Genomic DNA, 22,092 nt, shown 5'->3' on the forward strand with positions numbered 1-22,092 from the left:
GACTGCGTGGAGGAAGCTTGTGTGCTGCGGGGCCAGCGCCAGGACACAGGGCTACAGAGGCCATGGCTCGTTGCTAACTGACTGGTCACCTGGACACTGCGTGGATTTGGGGCAAAGAACCAGATGAGACTGATTTCATGCTAATTTTCCTGAACCGCTGAAGGAAAGATCCTTAAATATATACTTGCAAGAATAAGACTGAGTCAAGGAGCCCCAGTTTCAGGGAGGGAACAGATCTGAGGGCAGGGAACTAGGCAAGGCATTGCATAAGCCAAGTAAAATCATCCCCTAAACTGGGTTATGAGGCAGGGAGGTGTGAGGGGAAGTAGCAAGAACTTCCTTCGTGTTTTTAATGTGTTAAGACTGTTTTAGTTCAATGTGAGGCATGATCAGGAAGAACATATGTCCAAGTTTCTCTTGTTTTGAAGTGTTGATTGGTATAACCAAGAGGATGCTAAAATAGCTCCAGACACATTGAAACATTTCTAAAGTAACAGCATAGCCTGTTCCAAGGGCGGTGAGAGGGAGAGATGGTTTGTTGTATCCCTGTGGCGACATGGAACTGGCCCTTTGGTACATCATTAACTTCGGACAAATGGTACTTCCCCAGTCAGATTTTGGGGGATCCCTCTTTAGCAGCCGGGACTAGCACAGGAACTGTGATGCTTGGCACGTGGCTGGCTTGCCTCTAGTGTCTGTGACAAGGCGTCTCTGCCTTGCATGGCCATTTCCTATGCCCTGTCCCATAGGATCCGTTACGACAAGAGGGATTTCTATGGGGACAAGGACTTGGCCTGTCTTAATCACTGTCATATTACAGAACTCGCTTCTAAGCAAGTCATGTAGAGTCCCTGAGTCTGTAAAACGGGAAAATAGCATCTGTCCTGTTTGACTCACAGGATCCTTGTGAAGGTCAAATACACATAAAAGTGCCTGGGGGGCCACACTGTCATTCACAGGAGACAGAGAGAAGAGCTGCCACGTGCTCGTATCCTGTGCTAGGCGCTTTACCTCCAAAGGCCTATTCCAGTCTCATGACCGTTAGCATTGTCCTCATCTTTCAGACGAAGCCACTAAGGCTCATAGCAGCCAAGGCCGTACACTGTGTAAGCGGCCAGCCAAATGTGTTCGAGCCTCTTCTGTCCGACTGCGCAAAACCCCACATTGTTATTCTCTGTGCTGCACAAATGTGAGGTAATTTTATTGTAATACTGACATTTAAATGTAAGCTTTTACAGAAACCTATCATAGAAGGTCAAAAGTCATTCTTAAAGGACACAGCAGTGGCACCTGGCTTTGTCTAGGGAGAAATGTCTCTGCCCTAATTAGCATTGTGGTCCCCGGCAACCTGCGCGCCCTGACTTGCGTGCGTGTCTGCGGGAGCTGCCCTGATGGGGCTTCTGCTGCGTTTCCTCATCTCTGCTCAGCTCCCCGTTTAGTGACGCACGTTCAGTATGCTGAGTGCAGAATAATTTTGCCTATGTAGACTATATTTAGTGAAGATCTTTTTTTTTCTTTCCCATTTTCCTTTCATTATTTTTCCCACAGAAGTTAGAACAGTCTTGAATGATTCAAATGAGGGCAAAACATGTCATAAATGGTGGGGGAGTGTTGTACCTACAGACAGAGAAATGCATGGAATACAGGCCTGCCCTCACTGCTCCTGGGGACCTAGGGCTCAGAAACTCAGCCTCCCTCCGTTAGAACAGGGACAGGAGCAAATGGCTACAAGAGAAGTGTGTCAGAGGACCCCTGCATGTGCAAGATCCAATTGTAGGCAGTTCGGTGTCTGAGATCTCATACTCAAGAGTTTCCCTCCCTTCTTTTCTTTATTTTTGGTGTTTGAAGTAATTGCTAAAAATCAAGAGATTTTTGGTTCTGGTCCCAGACCTTGAGCAAGTCACTTCACCTTGCTAGGTCTCAGTTTCTCCATCTGTAAAGCAGTTCAGTATATTTTTAAACTTGAGATATTGTGCAGGTCCCAAACCATCAGAAACCAAAGATCTACCACATGCAGTGGGAGGTCCTGCCAGGGGGTGATGGGGGACCTAAGAGTATGGAGGAGCTGAATAAATTCAGCCCTAGAGAACATGGGTTGGGGGCTGCAGAGCAAGAGACCAAGGAAGTCTCCCTTGGGACCACAGTGCTTCAGCTGCCTCTTGGAGAGGTGTAAGAGTTATCTAAGCGTGGGGGGGGGGAACAAGTATTTACCAGTTTATGTCAAGCCAAAGGTGAGAGAAAACAAGTCAGCTTCACAAAGCTGCCAGTTTGTCAACAGAAGCCGGACCTGTGACTATTGCTTGACTATCCATGTTTATATTGTGAGTGTGGGGAAAAGGCTAGGAAAGAGGATGGATAGCTCAATGCACTTAGAAATTTTACCTGATCCCATAGCTGATGGGAGAGGGGACTGCATAGGAGAAAAGGAGGTATGATCAGTTTTGACTATTGAAATACAATCTTGTGACTATGAGGAAAATATATAGATTGTGAGAGGCCAAACAGAGGCAGGCAGACAAGAGGAGGCAATTGCAGGAGTATAAGCATGGCGTATTTATGGGCTGTGAAGAGACTAGCTTGGCTGCAGGGCCAGTGGGTACGTGCTGATGTGAAGGAGGCATCAGGAAGGCCAAGACAGTGAAGCCAAACATCAATCTCAAGCATAACTGAATGGAAGCAGAACCTCTTCCAATTTTCTGACTTGTGTGTAATTACACATAGAGTCAGTTTTACGTATACATGTATGCTAAGCAAAGTGCAGTCTCCCCCAAATCCCTTCTGAAATACAGCTGGATCTCTAAATTTTTATATAATCCTTAGGATTGAATGTGGATGTTAGTAAAACCTCACCTTGTGGCCAGAAGGCTTCCTGAGGCAAGAAAATCACCTTCTACATTCAGTCAGGCTCAGGAACAAAAATTTGATATTTTTCAGTAGGCTAAATGATGAGATTATATTTAGAAACAGAATCAGTACCCCCTGCTTCCTTGGTGGTCACTGCCATTTTGTCACTCATTAACAGAATTATATCCCACATGTCACTTCTATTCTCTAATTACATCATTCAAATCCCAAAGTGTGAAAAGTGGAACTATGGGATTTTAATCCAGAAATATTTACTGAGTTTCTGTTATTTCCTGACTAGGTCTAGAGAAAAAAGGGCAGTTATTAGGGGAATTAAACAGAATTGTATGAGGCATGTCAGGTGCCTAGCTCAGGGCCTGGTGCAAGGGCAGCTCAGCTGTTACTGGCCCCCTTCTTTATGCGCCTAGGATACAAGGATCAAACAATAAGTGAAGAACTTCTTGTGCCCACTGGGATTTATAGCTTCATTTGGAAGATGAGATGTGATGAATAAAAATAATCTTTCTAATGCTTCACAGTTTACAAATCACTTTCGCATTTACTATTTCATGTCAAGCTTCCAATATCAATTAAATAACCAGGGCAAGGAATATTATTAGCCCCATTAAACAGATGAGGAAGTTGGCATCCAAACAGCGTAGGTCATTGAACAAGACCAGATTGTTATTAAGTGGCAAGGCAAGTCTACCCGGCTCAAGCACTTACAGGGTGATAGGTACATCGTACCATATGAACTAGACTCTAGACTGTCTGTGGTAGGGTTTACAGTTGATAGTTTTGTAGTATAGAAACAGTGCTATACGGAGTGAAGTAAATCAGAAAAAACCAAGAACTACATGATTCCATACATTGGTGGGACATAAAAATGAGACTAAGAGACATGGACAAGAGTGTGGGGGTTACCGGGGGGTAGGGGGAGGGAGGACGCAGGAGGGAAGGAGGGAGGGGAAGGGGGAGGGGGAGGGGGAGGGGCACAAAGAAATCTAGATAGAAGGTGACGGAGGACAATCTGACTCTGGGCGATGGCTATGCAACATAATTGAATGACAAGATAACATGGACATGTTTTCCTTGAATATATGTACCCTGATTTATTGATGTCACCCCATTAACATTAATAAAAATTTATTAAAAAAAAAAAAAGAAACAGTGCTAAGGGAACCTTGAAGAGAAAGGGTTCATTCTGCCTGGAACTCTGCAATCTAGCATCATTTCCTGTTCGTTTTCAGGATTCATTTCTGAGAATGGTGATTCTTTACCTGACCGGCTGTCCCTGTCTCATCTAGGGCGGGATTCCAATAATGCCCTAGAAACTGGTCTGATCTGCTGAGTGTTTTTGCCCCATTCTCCTAGTTTCATCCCTGCATAATGTAATCGCCCAGGGCAGGTTGTCAGCTTTGTGCCTCAGCCTCTGGGAGCCACCTAATATCAGGACCCTTGAGGAGGTCCTGATGCTCTCAACCTAATTTGGGAGTTGAATTCCTGGGTCCCCCTCGGGTAAGCCGCTGCTCCTGTCTTCGTGAGTGCTCGTCCTTTGCACAGTCCTCTCCCTGGCAGCCTAAGAAAGCCCATTGACCAAATTCATTGTGGCACTGACTCAGGGTCCTTGGTGGTCTGGGGCTTCTGAGTCACTTATATGTGGGAACATAGAGAAAAAGAAGAGAATGCAACTAAACGAATTGTTACTCTGAGGAAGGGAGGAGGGGAGTATAATACCTGCTCCTAAGAAGATACAACATGCTTAGATAAGGTCAGTAGACAGCACTACACTCAGCCTGAAAAGTGGACCTTGAGTGCTGTTCAAATGCATTATCTCATTTAACCTAAGCAATAGCCCTGTGAGTAGGTATTTTCATTTTATGAAGGATGTAATTGAGACTCAGAGAGAGGTTTATGCCTTGCTCAAGTCCCGAAGGCCAGCAAGAACAGGGCTGTGGTTGTGGAGTCATTCCTCTGACTGAATGTACTCTTCTTTCGTCTTAACACCAAAGTTGCAGTAGATGATCATGTTTTAGATCATGCAGCTCAGATGCCAACTGCTGTTGGATCCGGGCTGGGGTGGGCTAGAGAGCAGTGTGGGATGAAGCCTTTGGGGAAGGTTTTCTGACGAACCTGTGAGCTTAAAGATGACTTTGCAGGAGCAAGGCATAAGGAGGAGGACAGCCGTGGGAACAGTGTGCAAGGCTGTGAAGGTGGGAATGAGTTGGGCACAAGGGGAGGTGTGGCGGGTCGTGGCGTCACAGGAGCGGGAAGTGCATTGTGAGGAGGAGGGCTCACAGTGTGAGGAGCTTGGTTTGTCCTTCAGCCTAAGCACGCCCTTGCCTTCCTTCCCTCAGTAGCTGTGGGACCAGCCCTCTGGAAGTGTGAGAAGACCCACCGAAAGCGGAAAGTTGGCTCCCCTGCAGACCATGCTGACGAGAGGCTTTTTCCAAGCCATATTTAAAACTTTCTGTTGAAAAACATCCCTAAATCCTCTAACAGAAGACAGATGTCTGCCTGAACAAATATCAGCTCTCACATAACTTGTTGTTTTTATTTCCCCAGCATTTGCCTATTGAATCTGACAACCTCCTATAATTATCCATTTTCCAAAATGAATTATGGAGTGCATGTCCCGTGTACGTGGCTCACGCTGCCCTTGGTTCGTGGAGCGTGGGTGTCGGGTGTCTCTGGGCGGGGCCCCGCCTTCTGTCCGGCTCCTGGGCGCCACGCACTTTCCGGAGCCTCCATACCTTCACCTGGAGACTGTGATCCCTATCTTTTGGGTCAGTACCTTTAGCATGGAATATATCAAAGTCATGGTTGGCCAGGAGTTAAAAGGAGCCCTGATTCAAATAATTCAGTAAATTTAGCAGTGTAGCATGAGTCTTAAATTAAGTTTTCACAGACCTGGTTTAAAATTTTCTACCTCGTAGCTGTAAGTTATTTAATCTCTCCGAGTCTCAGTTTTCTCATCTTTAAAATGGTTGTTGTAAAGAGGCCTGCTGTATAGCAGGCGTTAAATAAATGACAGCTGTTATTATTGTTGTCATTTTTCTTCTTGTCTGGGCCACATATATTAGTTGATAGCTAATCTTTATTGGGGATTAGGACCTTTTGCTCGTCACTGAAAAGTGCATTATGCCATTTAATCTTACTAACTACCACATGAGATTGGTACTGCTATCATCCCCACTTTAGCAGATAAGGAAACTGAAATGAAAAGGTATTAATGCCCAAAAGGAGGTCATACAGTTAGATGAGGCAGACTCAAGGTTAGAACCTACCATTCTGACCCAAAACCCAAACTTATAACTGCTTCAGTGGCTTCATTATAACTCATAACTGTTTCCTTAGTCTTCTTTCTAAGACACAGATACCAGCTTACACACCCAGTCGAGCTCCCTCTCTGCGCCTCAGCTCTTCCCCTGATAAGGCTGTCTGGTGCTGCCCATCTGGTGCTGCCCGTCTGGTGCTGCCTGTCTGGTGCTGCCTGTCTGGTGCTGCCTGGTTCCTGCCAGGCCTTCCCAGGAACTCCAGCCCCATCCCGACGGACCCGACGGCCTTTCCCTTCTGGGCTTGATCTCTGAATATTGCTCCTTCTGCCTCTCTGCCTGTTAGGCAATGATTTTTTCCTCTTTCGGCAAACTCTTGCGAACTATAGACTATATTCCAGGCTCAATATCAGGAACTGGCAATACTAAAACAAATTAAAGAGGGCTAGTGTTTTAAAGGATGTCATTTTCAGTTGGGGGGTGAGGACAAACAAAAAGAGAGGCATGCTACTGGCATTCCTAACCTATTCCTTTATTTAACTTGCATGTATAATTCATCATCATGACTTGTTGTTTATATCTCATGAATATCTCTGGAATATGAATGTTTGTCACTACCTCCATTGCCATCCTGCAGTTCAAGTTACTATTATTTCTCATTGTGCTACTGCACTGGCCTCCTCAGAGATATTCTTGTATCCAAGTTGTATCCATCTCCAAAGTATTCTTAATACTGCAGCAACATTGATCTTTGAAAAGTGTAAACCTGTTTAAAACACTTTAATGGCCTCCTCATTGCTCTTAGCACTATGGAAACAAAGAGAAAGGCCCACATTTTTTACTATAAACACAAGGGAGTTACTTGTACGGCATAAGATGACTAGATAGTCTTTAAAGATCCTTCTAGCTCTAACATCCAAGATTTGACTTCATCTGGATGGAACTATGCAGCTCCATCTCTTACCAACACTTATCCTCTAATTCCTGACTATTCTCCAGTTACCCCCTAGCAGGTGGATCTTTATCCACTTTAGTGACAGGAGCAATTCAAGAAGAATGGTTTCATTTATTCATGCATCCATTCCACAAACCCTCACTGAGCATCCGTTCTGTTTCAGGCCCTGGGCTGGGTGCTAAGGATTCAGACTCAGCTCGACCAACCATAGTAACTGTTCCAGTTATTGGTGTCTCATCAGTGATCAATATGCAGAAAATAGGCCTGGCCCATGTTCTCATAGAGATTAAATACTAGAATGAGAACTAGATGCTGCACTTGGAAAGCTCGTAGTCTGTTAGGGAAGGCATTGTTCATTCATTTACTCAACATTTACTGAGCACCTACTACGTGCCATACACTGAGTGTACAATGTTGAATGAAACATAAAACAGATGCAGAATTGTCATAATTACCCTGTGGAGTGGTAATTACAAGATTAGAAATCTGTGCAAGGAGCAGCAGAAACTCAGAGGAAGGAGACTTACAGTGTGTCCGTAAAGTCATGGTGCACTTTTGACCGGTCACAAGAAAGCAACAAAAGACGATAGAAATGTGAAGTCTGCACCAAATAAAAGGAAAACTCTCCCAGTTTCATACCTATTCAGTGCAGTTTCATGTGGGCTCACGCACAGATTTTTTTAGGGCTCCTTAGGTAGCTATCCCATATAGCCTCTACAGACTCGTCACTGACTGATGGCCTACCAGAACGGGGTTTCTCCACCAAACTGCCAGTTTCCTTCAACTGCTTATCCCACCGAGTAATGTTATTCCTATGTGGTGGTGCTTCATTATAAACACATCGATATTCACTTGGTCAAGGATTCGAATTTAGCGAGCCACAGAACACACTGAACTTTCCTCTGTACCGTCCACATCTCGACTGGTATGGCCGTGAGCTACTCCTCTGTATACCCGGTGTTATGTCATCATCTGCACATGCGCACATGCTGCCACATCATCCTACAGAAACTGGGGATGATGTAATTCTACATGCAAGATCACAGAGCACTTTTCATTGGAAATGCCTGTTAGAATTATCCCTTAAAAATATGTAGGATACTGTATTACTGTTAAGTACCATGAGTGGGCACCATATTATACAAATATTATTGTTGACATTTCTGCCAGGCTTTGCTCTTTACAGAGAGAATTACTTCTAATCTTTACAACACTGCATTATATTGATGAGGGAACTACGGTTCAGGGGTATGAAGTGACTTTATTCTAAAGCCACAAAGCTAGTGAGTGACAGGATCAGGATTCTAGGCCAAATCTATCTGGCTTCGAGCCTGTCTCTCCTCACTCTACACTACTAAATGCACTAACTTTCTGGGTTTGTCGTTTGGCCCTAAACATATTATAATATTATTTATAATTCCTGTGTATCACAGCCTTCTAACTGTCACATTTGGTCCAAGGCTTTCCATGTGAAACCTAGTGCAAGCCTGCTCTGGAGCCAGAGTTCTGGGAAAGAGATTTATTGTTTCCAGAAAATTGGTTTTCAGTTGACATTAATTCTTATCTTGTTTCCCGAGCTCCCACAGTCTCAGTGACACCTGAGTTTTCCTGGCAAGTCTCAGGTTCTCTTTTCAAGCAGTAGGTGCTACTCTCTCTCATCCCTCAGTAAAATGTTGGCCCCCGCCATTTGATTTCCTCTTCAGGTACACAATGAAATCAATGGACTGGCCTTCATAGAACTCTGTAAAATAGCAGAGATAGGCAGAAGACATGGCACTCAATTCCAACAAGTACAAAGCATCATACTATGCACTATAAGGAGTCAAGAGAAACTGACCATATGGAAGTCAGGGTTACTGTTGCAGTCTGACTGGTTAGATGCTCTGTTATTATGAGGCTCAGTTTCCTCATCTGTAAAATGATCATAACCCTATCAGTCGTGTCAACCCCTCTGATTTAGGAGGATCACCTGCCATATGGCTATAAAAGTTATTTAATAACTGAAAATGTTATTTACATCACCTTGTTTCCTAGTCATAATGATTAGAATCTGACTGCTTAAAATAATACATGAGAATGGTAAGATGATAGTGAAACTCTGGTTTGGTTGAGCAAGACCAGACACCAGCAAAGATAGTGTTCGCTCAATGAACATACTCCATCATACAACGCTTTAAAAGCATTATTTCTATACATGTATTTCAATACAAGTTTCCTTGTGTCCTTTTTCTTTTGTTTGCTTGTTTGTTTTGTGGTAAGAATATTTAACATGAAATCTACCCTCTTAACAAATCTTAAAGTACACAATACTATATTTCTAACTGTAGGCTTCATGTTGTACAACAGATCTCTATAACTTCCATTTACAATAATTAAAACTTTTTGTACCCATTGAAAAACTCCCTATTTTCTCTGCCCTTTAACCCCCAACAGCCACTATTGCTGCATTCTCTGCTTCTATGAGTTTGAATAAATGCTTCATACGTGGAATCATGCATTGTTTATCCTTTTGTGACTTATTTAACTTGGTATAAAGTCCTTCAGATTCATTCATGTGGTTGCAAATGGCAAGATTTCCTTTTTTAAAGTGGAAGAAAATTCCAATTTTTGTATATTCCACATTTTCTTTATTCATTCATCTGTTGGTAGACACTTGGGTCATTTCCATATCTTGACTATTGTCAATAATGCTGCAATGAACATGGGAGCACAGAAATTTCTCCAAGAACCTGATTTCAATTCTTTTGTATATAGACCTTGAAGTAGAATGGCTTTGTTATATGATCATCTTATTTTTAATTTTTTGAAGAACCTCATATTATTTTCCATGCACCATTTTACATTTCTTCAAAGAAGACTTACAGATATATGGGAAAATGTTCAACATCACTGATTACCATAATAATTCAATCAAAATTACAATGAGATATCACCTCATACCTGTTAGGATGGCTATTATCAAAGAAAAAAATTAACATATTGGCAAGGACATGAAGAAACTGGAGCCCTTGGCTACGCCATCCTTCTTAAACTCTACATGACTGGAAGCTGCACTCTTTGGATTTTCCTTCATAACTCTTGCCAATTCTTTTCTTATGTGTCCTCCTCTTCCTCTTAACATGTAAATGTTGACATTCTCTCTATCCACATTTACTCTCTAAGTAATTTCGTCCAGCCCTGTGACTTGAAATGTTATCAATATATTGGTGACTTTCAGATGTGTCTTTGTCTCCAGCTCCAACCTTGCCCCGGGTTATATATCCCAGAGTGTTCCGTATAAGCATTCACGGAACTAATGTTTAACCAGGTGTTTAGATCAAAGAACTAGGGTTAATTTTTGGCTTTTGTTTTCTTCTCACATCCTGTATCCAGTCATTCAGCAACTCTTGTTTTTTTTCTCTCTAACTACACAATTAATCCTAAATCTGATCCCATCCAAGCTATTCCACTGCAATCACCTCGTCTAAGACCACCTAAACCACTCACTTGTCTCCTGGCTAAGTGTCCATGCTTCCACCCTCGCTCATATTCTATTCTGTATATAACAAATACGATCTTCTTACCCCCTCTGCTTAAATATTCTTAAATGGCTTTCCATCTTAGAGTAAAATTTCTAGTTCTTACTTTAGCCTACAAGACCCCACATGTTTTACCACCCTGTGATCTCACTGACCTCTTAACACTCTTCACCTCACTTGCTTTGCTATACTGGGTTCCTTGCTGTGGATTAGGGGGTGGGCACAGAGGGAATGGCGACTGTCTCCCTGGAAGATACACAGGTGCTGGAGAAAGAGATACCTTAAGTTCACAGAGCTAGTCACATCACAGCCATTGATCATACTTCCTGAATTAGCATATAAGGAAAGAACAGGTTAGCCAAGGAAAGATGGTCGTGGGAATGATGACCACATTGTAACTCCTTCACTTCTAATAGTTAGAAAAATATGTAAGTTCTGCTCCCACATCACTTATTTCCAGAGTTTATTTCTAGACATATTCTTACAGGGAAAAAAAAAGTATTTTTTAAGTGTTCATCTGTTTCCACTCTACACTCATTTAGAACTGGAGTGTTTGGGTTGGATCCCAAATCCAACTTGAAATATGGGCTGTGATCAAGCCTCATACTGGAGTATGCTGATGACTAGAGATAGTGTGTAACCCACACAAATGGAAACCATATTCAGATCCAACTACCTGACCCGCCCGCTGCAGGTACCAGAACAGTGATTCCAAATGGTGACTTGGTCCCTGCTCTCCAAAGACCACGTGAAGGGTCCTTGTGCCTAGGACTTCACAAAAACAGTAAAGCAGTGGGAGAATTAACTCCAGAATATGTATGGGAGAGTGCTACAATATGGTTTCCAATGAAACACAGAACCCTGAGCTTATGCCTCTTTGCAATGTGATACTAACGCTCTCCCCATCAAGAGGCAGAGTCTATGTCCTTACCCCTTTGAGTCTAGGCTGGCCTTTGACTTTCTTTGACCACTAGAATGTGGTAAAGAGATGCTGACATCTGAAGCTGGTCATTAAGAGCCCTTGCCATTTTGCTTTGGTGCTATTAGAATGCTTCCATCATTATGTGGAAACAAGTCATCTAACCTACTAGAGAATGCGAAACCATGTAGAGGAGAGGTGAGGCACCCAGATGACAGTCACACCAACTGGTGGACATGTGAGGGAGACCATAGATCAGGGGTCCTTAAACTTTTTACACAGGGGGCCAGTTCACTGTCCCTCAGACCGTTGGAGGGCCGGACTATAAAAAAAACTATGAACAAATCCCTATGCATACTGCACATATCTTATTTTAAAGTAAAAAAACCCAAAAAAACTAAATAACAGGAACAAATACAATATTTAAAATAAAGAACAAGTAAATTTAAATCAACAAACTGACCAGTATTTCAATGGGAACTATGGACCTGCTTTTGGCTAATGAGATGGTCAGTGTGCTCCTCTCACTGACCACCAATGAAAGAGATGCCCCTTCCGGAAGTGCGACGGGGGGCCGGATAAATGGCCTCAGGGGGCCGCATGTGGCCCGCGGGCCGTAGTTTGGGGACCCCTGCCATAGATCATGCAGTCCTGGATGACCACCAGATGATTGCACCAGCATCAGGATTACCTTGCGGGACTAGCAGAACTGCCCAGCTGAGTCCAGCCTGATTGCTTATGGATGCACTTGTGAGCAAATACATGACTGTTGCTGTAACCCACGAAGTTTTAGAATGATCTGTTACGTAACAGTCAACCACTGCCATATTATACAATTCACTACTTAAAGTTTAATATTATTATATACCCAGAGGTAATTATTAAATGTTCCTAAAATATTGCCAATTTTAAGGCAGGATGGTTTAGTTGAAAGGGCTTTGTTATTGCGAATTTGGGTCCTGGTCATCTGAATATCTCACCTGAACTTTTTGAGCTTTAGTTTTCTCATTTGCAAAACAGGAAAAACAATTCTAATTTTAGAGGGATAGTGTGAAGATTGAATGACCAAGAAGTAGTGAGGGACCTGGTGACGTGCACATGTGAATAATAAATGTGAATTTAAGCGCCCTGTTGTTCTTCAGCTTCACCTACAATGGATGCTTTATAAATAAATGTGGAATTTAATTGATCCTGTTCTGGGATTTATTTTACTTTTGAAGATTTCTATCTTGTTTGATAACTTTGTATCACTAAAAGAATATATAAAATTAAATTTACTAGCAATGATTTTTATTATATATATGTATATGTGTATGTATATTATATTACATAAGTAGATATTATATATGTAGATATATGTGTATATATACATTATACATTATATATATTATATAATATATATAACTCTTCAAATAAGGATTTTTTTTTGTATTTTTCTGAAGTTGGAAACGGGGAGGCAGTCAGACAGACTCCCGCATGCGCCCGACCGAGATCCACCGGGCATGCCCACCAGGGGGCGATGCTTTGCCCATCTGGGGCGTTGCTCTGTTGCAACCAAAGCCATTCTAGCGCCTGAGGCAGAGGCCATGGAGCCATCCTCAGCGCTCAGGCCAACTTTGCTCCAGTGGAGCCTTGGCTGCGGGAGGGGAAGAGAGAGACAGAGAGGAAGGAGAGGGGGAGGGGTGGAGAGCAGATGGGCACTTTTTCTGTGTGCCCTGGCGGGGAATCAAACCCGAGACTCCTGCATGCCAGGCCGACACTCTACCACTGGGCCAACCAACCAGGGCCCAAATAAGGATTTGGTAGGAGATAGATATATGTTTTCCTGAATTTGTTAGATAAATATTGGGCAAAGAAGAAGAAAAGTTGTTAATAAAAAATGTATGTGACCAGGGAAATGATTAATGGGTACAGGATTTCCTTTTGAGGTGGTAAAATGTTTTGGAACTAGAGAAAGATTACAATTGTAAAACATTGTGAATGTACTGAATTGTTCCATTTAAAATGCTTAATTTCATTGAATCTTACCTCAATTAAAAAAAAAGAAAGATGGTCTTGGATGGAATTGATGAAGTTGTGAAAAGTGAAATATGTAGAAAAATGCAAGGCCCTGTGGTGAATAGAAAGGGACTGGTGAATCAGCTCAGCAGGGAGTAGTTCAGTTATTATATGGAGCAGGGGTCATGGGGAAGAATGGGACCACAGCTACTTGGCTGGCCAGACAATCTGTGAAATAGAGGAAAGGGGATATGCTTTGCCGTACAGGGGTTGTTTCTTTCCCCTGTTCCAACAGGGCTCTGACCAGTGCTTCAGTACTTTGTCTCATATATACAGTTTCACTAGTGTAGAATGCTACCTGGCTTTCCTGAGGCAAAAACTTATATGTTAATACTGCTTTTTAATTTGGAAAAGGAGGCAGCCCCAGAACCAATCGCGAGAGAAAGAGGGAATGAATACAGAGACAGAGGTAGACTAAGTGCACACAGATGCGCTCCTGGCTGGTCACAGCTCTGCATAAACACATTGGGTTTCTCAGTCTCTCCCTCTCCCGGTAGTGACAATGTGCCCATTGGGCATCAGTTTCCCTGTACTTCATGTGGTGCGACCTAGCCCCCAGGGCTGCTGAGGGAGCTGGTTCCAAGACAGCAGATGCATCGGCAGAGTGAGTCACAGGGTGCAGTGTGAGTCACTCAGGAGGTGGGTGGTTTGAAAGCCAGCAGCACCCCATGCTGGCCCACCTGTACCCCGCAGCCTCATGGGCCTGTGTAGGTGGCGCAGTGTGAGTGTGTGGGCACCAAGCAGGTCCGTAGCATCTTGTACCTCAGCAACAACGGGGAAGCCCTGGATGTAGGAGGCAAGAGTTGCATAACACACAGTATGAGCCTGGGCTCCGTTGGGTTATTTCTACAACATAAATATCTAGAGCTTCAACCGCAGTGGCCTTAGCTGGATGAACAAAGTGCCGAGGCAAATGGTCCCGCCATGAAGGTGGTGAAGGAACTCAATAAGCCTCGCTCTGATGAAGAGAAACCCCTTCTTGTGCAAAGTCTGGTTGTTTGCTAGGTGATCTTCCTATAGGGTCATCAGTACCATCAAGAAAAAAACATGGCAGAGCAAATCTAGGGATTTAAATAACTTGAATCGGTATGCTTATCTAGACTATTGTTCTGATTGTTATTATCCAGATCACAGCATTATCTTGTAAACATTGAATATTTTATACCCAACTCCCAGTAATTCTATTTCTAGGTAAATATTATTTTAAAAACCTCTTAAAATATATACCAGGATACAAGATTGATCATAGCATTTCTGGTCATAATGGTAAAACAAACAAACAAACAAAAAAAACCTTGAATTTTTAAAACTACGTCAAACTAAAATGCCTGTACATAGTGAAGAAAACCATCAACAAATGGTTTTACTAAACGAGATGGGATATTCACCGATTATGCATCTGATTAGGGGTTAATATCCAAAAAATATGAGGAACTCATACAACTTAACAGTCAAATAAACAGTCCAATTAAAAAATGGGCAGAGTACCTGAATAAACATTTCTCCAAAGTGAACATACCAGAAAAAATGAAAAGAAAAGAAAAAGGAGGAGGAAGAGGAGGAAGAAGAGGAAGAAGAGGAAGGAGTTCAGCGGACATATGAAAAGATGATCAGCATCACTAACCATCAGAGAAGTGCAAATCAGAAACATAATGAGGTATCATCTCACAACTATCAGAATGGCTATCAATAAATCAACAAACATGTGTTGGTGAGGATGTGGAGAAAAGGGAACCTTTATGCACTCTTCGTAGAGTATAAATTGGTGTGGCCACGATGGAAAACATTGTGGAGGTTCTCAAAAAAAAAATTAAAAATTGAACTACCATGTGACCCAGCATTTCCACTTCTGAATATTTATCTGAAGAAATTTAAAACACTAATTTGAAGATATGTACACTCCCTAGTTAACTGCAGCACTACTTACAAGCCAAGATATGGAAGCAACCTAAGTGTCTATCAATAAATAACTGGGCAAAGAAGAGGTGGTACAGCTATACAATGGAATATTACTCAACCACCCAAAAGAAAGAAATCTTGCTATTTTTGACAATATGGATGAACCTAGAGGGTATTATGCAAAGTGAAATAAGTCAGACACACAGAGACAACTACCATATGATTTCACTTACATGTGGAATCTAAAAAATAAAATAAATGATGAAACAAAACAGAAACAAACTCATAGATGCAGAGAACAAATTGATGGTCACTAGATGAAAGAGGATTGCCACGATGGTTGGAAAAGGTGAAAAGGACTAAGAAGTCCAAATTGCCAGTTATTAAAATAGTCAAAGGGATGTAAAGTACAGCATAGAAAATATAGTCAATAATATGGTAGAAACTGTGTATAGTGCCTAGTAGGTACTAGCGTTATCAACGGGATCACCTGGTAAGGTATATAAATATCTAATCACTTTCTTGTCCACCTGAAACTAATATAGTATTATATGTCAACTATAATTGAGAAATAAAGTAATTTTTAAAAATATATAAATAAATAATTAAATAAAATATAATAAAGGTCCTGAATAGATAACAGCATCTCACGAAGCATGGATTATCATTAAATTCTATATACCCAAAATTAAAAAACAAACAAACTTTGTTTCTATTTTGAATCTCACTTGCATCACAACATAGAGCACTTGGAATTTTTAGGCTACAGTGATTTACGGCTCACCTTTGTCCGTAATATTTTCTTGGCCTGCTGTGCTCCTTCTATAGGTCCTACACCTCATCCCCCTGGCCTCTGCCTAAGCAACTCCTTTGGGAAGGAGCAGTGAAGCATTTCTAGAGACCAAGGCAGTTGCCTAGTCTATGTATTCATGAGGCCAGCCCTCTGTGAGTAACCATATGGTGCTGTGAACACTGGCCCCCCCATAGGTTAATTGATACTCTCAATTATGTAGTGATAGAATAGAATCATGGAAATTATGGTAAGCTTCCTAGATGAGGTTACATGTTTTGTTAGAAAACTGGAAGTAAAGAAGATCAGGCATTATAGTGAAAGTGTGAGCAAATGCATAAAATACATTCCAGGAAGAATGAGAGGTCCACTTTTTGCCCTGTTAGTATAATAGTAGGAAGCTAGAAACTGGTAAGCCCAACAGATTGATCTGGAGCTAGAGTCTGAAAGGTCTGGGTATCTTGTTAAGCAACTGGTACTTTATATGTGATGATGTAAAATCATTGAGTGACTTTAGGCAGAAAGGACATGATCCAAGTTCTCTTTAGAAAAACTACTTGAGAGTGGTTTATAGGAAAAAATGGATAGGAAATATTCAAAACCTCTAAAAGGAGCCAGAGTTTACTCATGGGATGTGGGTTTTAAGAATATTTTGGACACCAAGCCATACTGGAAAGGCTATTAATGTGTTTCTGAAACAAGAAATAAAACTTGGTCCCCAAGAGGGAAAAAAAGTCATGAAGTCAAAAACTATGAGGATTATCAGTAAGTCAGGATGCAGAGTTATAAGCACGTCAATGCACGAGGTCAAAGTTAAGATGCTGAGTGTAGCAAAAATATAGGAATTCTGCTTTTGTGTGACCATGAAGTAGGCAACCCCGTCTAAAGGCCAAACAGAACTGTGAAGGGCTAGGATGGAAAATGCATGCGACTGACTTATTTGGAAGTAAGAATAATAGTTTGACAGGAGGTATAAAGACTATAAAGAGGACTGGAAGCTGGGGCTAATGTTTTGAGTATAGACTTAGGGGACTCAAATTATTCTAGGCGGGCCACTTGACACTTTTCATGTCCATAACCTACCAGGGGTCTCAAACTCGCGGCCTGCGAGTAAACTGCATGTACGATTATGCTTGTTGTACTGATTTTTTTTTGTTTTCAACTGCAGTGAGAAAAGTGTTGCGTAACAGTTGCCTTTTGTAGACCTAGCGCGGCCCACCGAACAGCTGTGATCTTGCTCTGCGACCCACATGCTGAGTTGAGTTTGAGACCCCTGATACACCATCAAAGTCTTCTGCAAAGATAAGTTAGACAAGAAGCTAAAAGCATACTTACATTCTAATGGAATCAGTGACAAGTCAGTGTGTGAGATAACCATACGACCTCGTCAGGTCGCTGAATTCTCCGAGAAGGTAGTCAGGTACACTGCTGAGTGCTTGGCTACCCTGAGTACAACAAGGAGGCTTTTGTTCCCTGCAAAACATTAACATGACAAATTAGAGTATTGGTCATGCCAGAGATAACAATATTCATTTGTTTAATTAAACAATCAAGGCTACTTTTTGTGTGGGTCATTTTTTAAAATGTTAAAAATAAAATTAAAACACATAATTAAGCTGACAAAAGATAAAGACCCTGATGCTCCAAGTTGAAGGCAGTTAATTTATATGAATCTGGGTCCCTGAAGGCACCACAGTTTATTAAAGTTACCAAGGCAGGGATGTGATAAAATATTTTATGCAGTTCTTTAAAGGCTGAATTGCTCTGACACTTTTAAAATCCACAAGATGCTGTCATTTAGAATGCTTTGTTAGCTAGTTGTTTCTCTTTTTGAAATGGTCCAGAACTAAATCTGGGCCCGCCTCCTTTATTTCTTATAACTGAAAGCATCTACATACTATCCACGGTTGGTCACATGATAAAAAAATCACAGGTGGACAGACCCCAGGAGTTTATTATTATTAACAATAATGAATTGAGAGGATCCATGCTCAGTAAACCAATATTGGACACGAGTCAACCACATATCTCTTTCTTCTTTCCTTCCTTCCTTTCTTCCTTCCTTCCTCTCCCCCTCCTTCCTCACTCCCTTCCTCATTACCTTTTCTTTCCTTCCTTCCTCCCTTGCTTCCTCCATTCCTCCCTCCCTCCCTTCCTCCCTCCCTCCCTTCTTCCCTCCCTCCCTCCCTCCCTTCCTCCCTCTTTCCCTCTTTCCTTCCTTCCTTCCTTCCTTCCTTCCTTCCTTCCTTCCTTCCTCCCTCCCTCCCTCCCTCCCTTTCTTCCTCTTTCCTCCCTCCCTCCCTTTCATCCTCTTTCCTCCCTCCCTCCCTTTCTTCCTCTTTCCTCCCTCCCTCCTTTTCTCCCCCCTTCCTTCCTTCCTTCCTTCCTTCCTTCCTTCCTTCCTTCCTTCCTTCCTTCCTTCCTTCCTTCTTTCCTCCCTTCCTCCCTTCCTTCCTTCCTTCCTTCCTTCCTTCCTTCCTTCCTTCCTTCCTTCCTTCCTTCCTTCCTTCCTTCTTTCCCCTCCCTTTATTCTTTCTTGTTTGCCCCCACACACCAGTATCATTTGCTGCCTCTCTTGTCATCACATTCTCAAGATTATGCTCTTTACTAAATTCTCTCTGAATTTTGGAGTTAATGATTTAATGCCAGATACCTAATTGGGTAGGAATATCTTTTTTTATTTTTTTGTATTTTTTTTTTCTGAAGCTGGAAACGGGAAGAGACAGTCAGACAGACTCCCGCATGTGCCTGACTGGGATCCACCCGGCACGCCCACCAGGGGCGACGCTCTGCCCACCAGGGGGCAATGCTCTGCCCCTCCGGGGCGTTGCTCTGCCGCGACCAGAGCCACTCTAGCATCTGGGGAAGAGGCCAAGGAGCCATCCCCAGCGCCCGGGCCATCTTTGCTCCAATGGAGCCTCGGCTGCGGGAGGGGAAGAGAGAGACAGAGAGGAAGGAGGGGGCGGTGGAGAAGCAAATGGGCGCTTCTCCTATGTGCCCTGGCTGGGAATCGAACCCGGGTCCCCCGCACACCAGGTCGAAGCTCTACCGCTGAGCCAACCGGCCAGGGCCAGGAATACCTTTTATAACTCTTAGAAGTTGACATTTAATGTCCACTTATATTCTTCCAGCCACAGCCATTCATCAGCTTCCAAGGATGCCCTGTGTCTCTCAATAAATGTACCTCTTAGAAATGTCTTCCCTGAAGTAAACTCAGCTCTGCCTCCCTGTGTTTCCTCATTGAGTAGATGATTCTCTGCTCATATTCTTTGCTACTTTCAACACATCCCTCTTTCTTAACCTAGAAACTCTCTACTGTCCTATCCATGTACAACGTTGATTTCTTCACACGTGTTTTTGCCACCCCCACTAAAATATTTTTTTTGTCTAAGTTATTTAAGTACCTTCCTCAATGATATAATCCTCACTGAACTCAGTTAACACTTTTGGTTAGTACTACTAACCTGATGTACATGTCGTTGACTGGAATGTTGCAAGAGTGTATATTATACATTGTTTACAATTATAATTGTATAAAATTAGAGGCTATTTTAAAGTCTCTTACTAATGATTTTTTTAAATGAAAAATCAGGAGTAGTAAGGAGTGCAGAGCTGGCATTAGACTCCACACAGCAGGGAACTGAGAAAGCTTCATGTGTTGAGGATGTCTTGAGTTGCTCAAAATTTATAGAACCCTTGATCACAGTAAGCTGAATATTCAATGTGCAGGAGAAAGATGAAACAGGTGAGTGTCCCACAGGTTAGTGGAGCACAGTGACTAGATATAAAAGGTAGGTGATATTCCAAAATTGAAGCAAGCAGCAGTAATTTTGGTTGGCCTATCAGTAGGCAGCAGGTGGCAAAGTGAGTCCTGTGGAGGTTCACTGACATCCCTGAGGTTATCCCTTTGCTAAGCAGCAGCCTTAGCCATGAATTCAGAGTAAAGCAGGCCTAGGAAGATAAGATTACAAAGCTGGTTATCAGAACCAGAGCTATGGACCTTTGGCCTCCCTTTAGTATCTTGGCTACAGCTTGGTCACTTATCATAGCCTAAGATTATAGTTGCTTGTGTGTCTCTTTGTCTACTTCTTGGGCTAAAATGCTCTCTGAACGGAGCCTAGACCTCATTCATTTTTTATCACAGCAGCACTGAAACCCTGGTTTGGGGACCCTGAAATATAAAGGATTTAATGAATTTCCTCTGAGCACTTCCATGTAGGACATGGTGGCCCCACGCTGAGGCAGCCGAGCCGATGGCTGTCCGGGCTCTCATCCCACTGCTCTACGCCTTCCCTTCCTCCGGCTCCTGCTCAGTCTCCCTGCTGACACACCTCACCTGTGCCTTACTCCCTCGCCATTCCCATGTCTCTGTATAATCAATGTGTTGCTAGGACTATTTTACTGAGTAACTTAATCCTCCTAAAATATATTCTTTGGCACCCCTACAGTCACATAACCTATAAAATTTGATCTACATTCTTTATTCTAGCTCTCATGGTCCTATCAAAAAAATGACTCTCACCTACCTTCACAGCCTTATTTCCTCCAGCTCCACAAATGGGATTGTAGGCGAGTCTCCAAACATGCATAAACCATATCCCCCCAGCTAGAGCTCCTCTGTTGACTCAGGTATCCTTTTATCTTTAAGGCCCATAGTAAATACTGCCCTCCTCGCTGAAGCTTTCCTGATTTCCAAACCTGGTAGACTCTTCCTCCTTTCACCTTTTTAAGGATTTAGTCTTCTTTCAGAGAATAGCCTACATTTTGAATTGAATCACAGTTTTAACTTGTGATTTTAATTGATGAATTGATTGATTCATTCATTCATTCAACATATATGTTGAACATTAGTGCCTGCTTTTGAGCTAGGCCCTTCAGTCGATGAATAAGATTGGGAAGTTTTTGTGATTAAAGAACTCATGGACCAGAGGAGGTGATAAGATATTTGTAAACATACACTGAAAAATAATGTATTAGCCCTTAAAATAGGTATAAACAGAATTCTATGGAAGCAAAGGGGGGAGGAGCCAAGAACTTTGAGTACTAGGAAGATCAGGGAATCTGTCATAGACCAGGAAATATTTGAACCATGACCAAGGGGTTAGAGTTTGCCAAAATCAGATAAGAATGGTGCCTCAATAAAGTGGATTTTTACCTAATTATAATCTCAATGAGAGGGAAAATTGTCTTATTCCTTTCTTTATTGTCTTTCACTCTGCTTTGCACATAACCAATGCTCAAGTAAATACTTGTTGAATGAGTACATGAGTAGATATGTGAGAGGATGCTTTCTCTAGAAGCTAGCCTGATGACGAGACACACTACATAGTTCAGAGTTACCTTGGGTGAATGCCGGCTGGGAGAGGTCCAGTCATTAAAAATGCAAACATGATAAAATGTAACTCTACATAAATGTTTGTCTTCCTTTGGGTCATCTTCTAAGGGCAATTCCTAGATAGGAAAAGTTTGATAATTGATACATATTACTGAATTGCTTTCCAAAAGGGCATATCAAGCAAAAGAACAAGGCATGCATAGCTATTGGTTGTTTATTATGGGTCAGTTGGTGTGCTATCAATTTTTATGTGTATTATCTCATTAAAATCTTCTAACAGTATTGAGGGATAATTATTTTTATTTTACAGAAGAGAAAACCAAAATTCAAACAGATTAAGATGTTTGGGTTAGATCTCACAGGTAGTAAATGAATGACCATGATTCAAATTCATGTCAAATATTTCAAAGCCTAAACTCTACTACTTTAAACAGTCCAAAGAATAAGCTTTATTACATTGGCTCGGCTGTAATGGTAGATCTGTTTGGGCATTCATGAA

At 42.1% G+C, this 22,092-nt stretch overlaps 1 protein-coding gene and 1 pseudogene across 1 annotated transcript in view; both read left to right on the forward strand.

The window, feature by feature from the left end:
- Positions 1-22,092, forward strand: part of AGBL4 (AGBL carboxypeptidase 4) — a 1,318,466-nt gene that overhangs the window by 694,227 nt on the left and 602,147 nt on the right. The gene's annotated exons all lie outside the window — the stretch shown is intronic.
- The window catches only part of LOC136328729 (methylosome subunit pICln-like), a 70,922-nt pseudogene continuing 54,304 nt past the window's right edge, over positions 5,475-22,092 (forward strand).

The sequence above is a fragment of the Saccopteryx bilineata genome, chromosome 3, assembly GCF_036850765.1.
Source record: "Saccopteryx bilineata isolate mSacBil1 chromosome 3, mSacBil1_pri_phased_curated, whole genome shotgun sequence".
In the NCBI taxonomy this organism is placed as follows: domain Eukaryota; kingdom Metazoa; phylum Chordata; class Mammalia; order Chiroptera; family Emballonuridae; genus Saccopteryx; species Saccopteryx bilineata.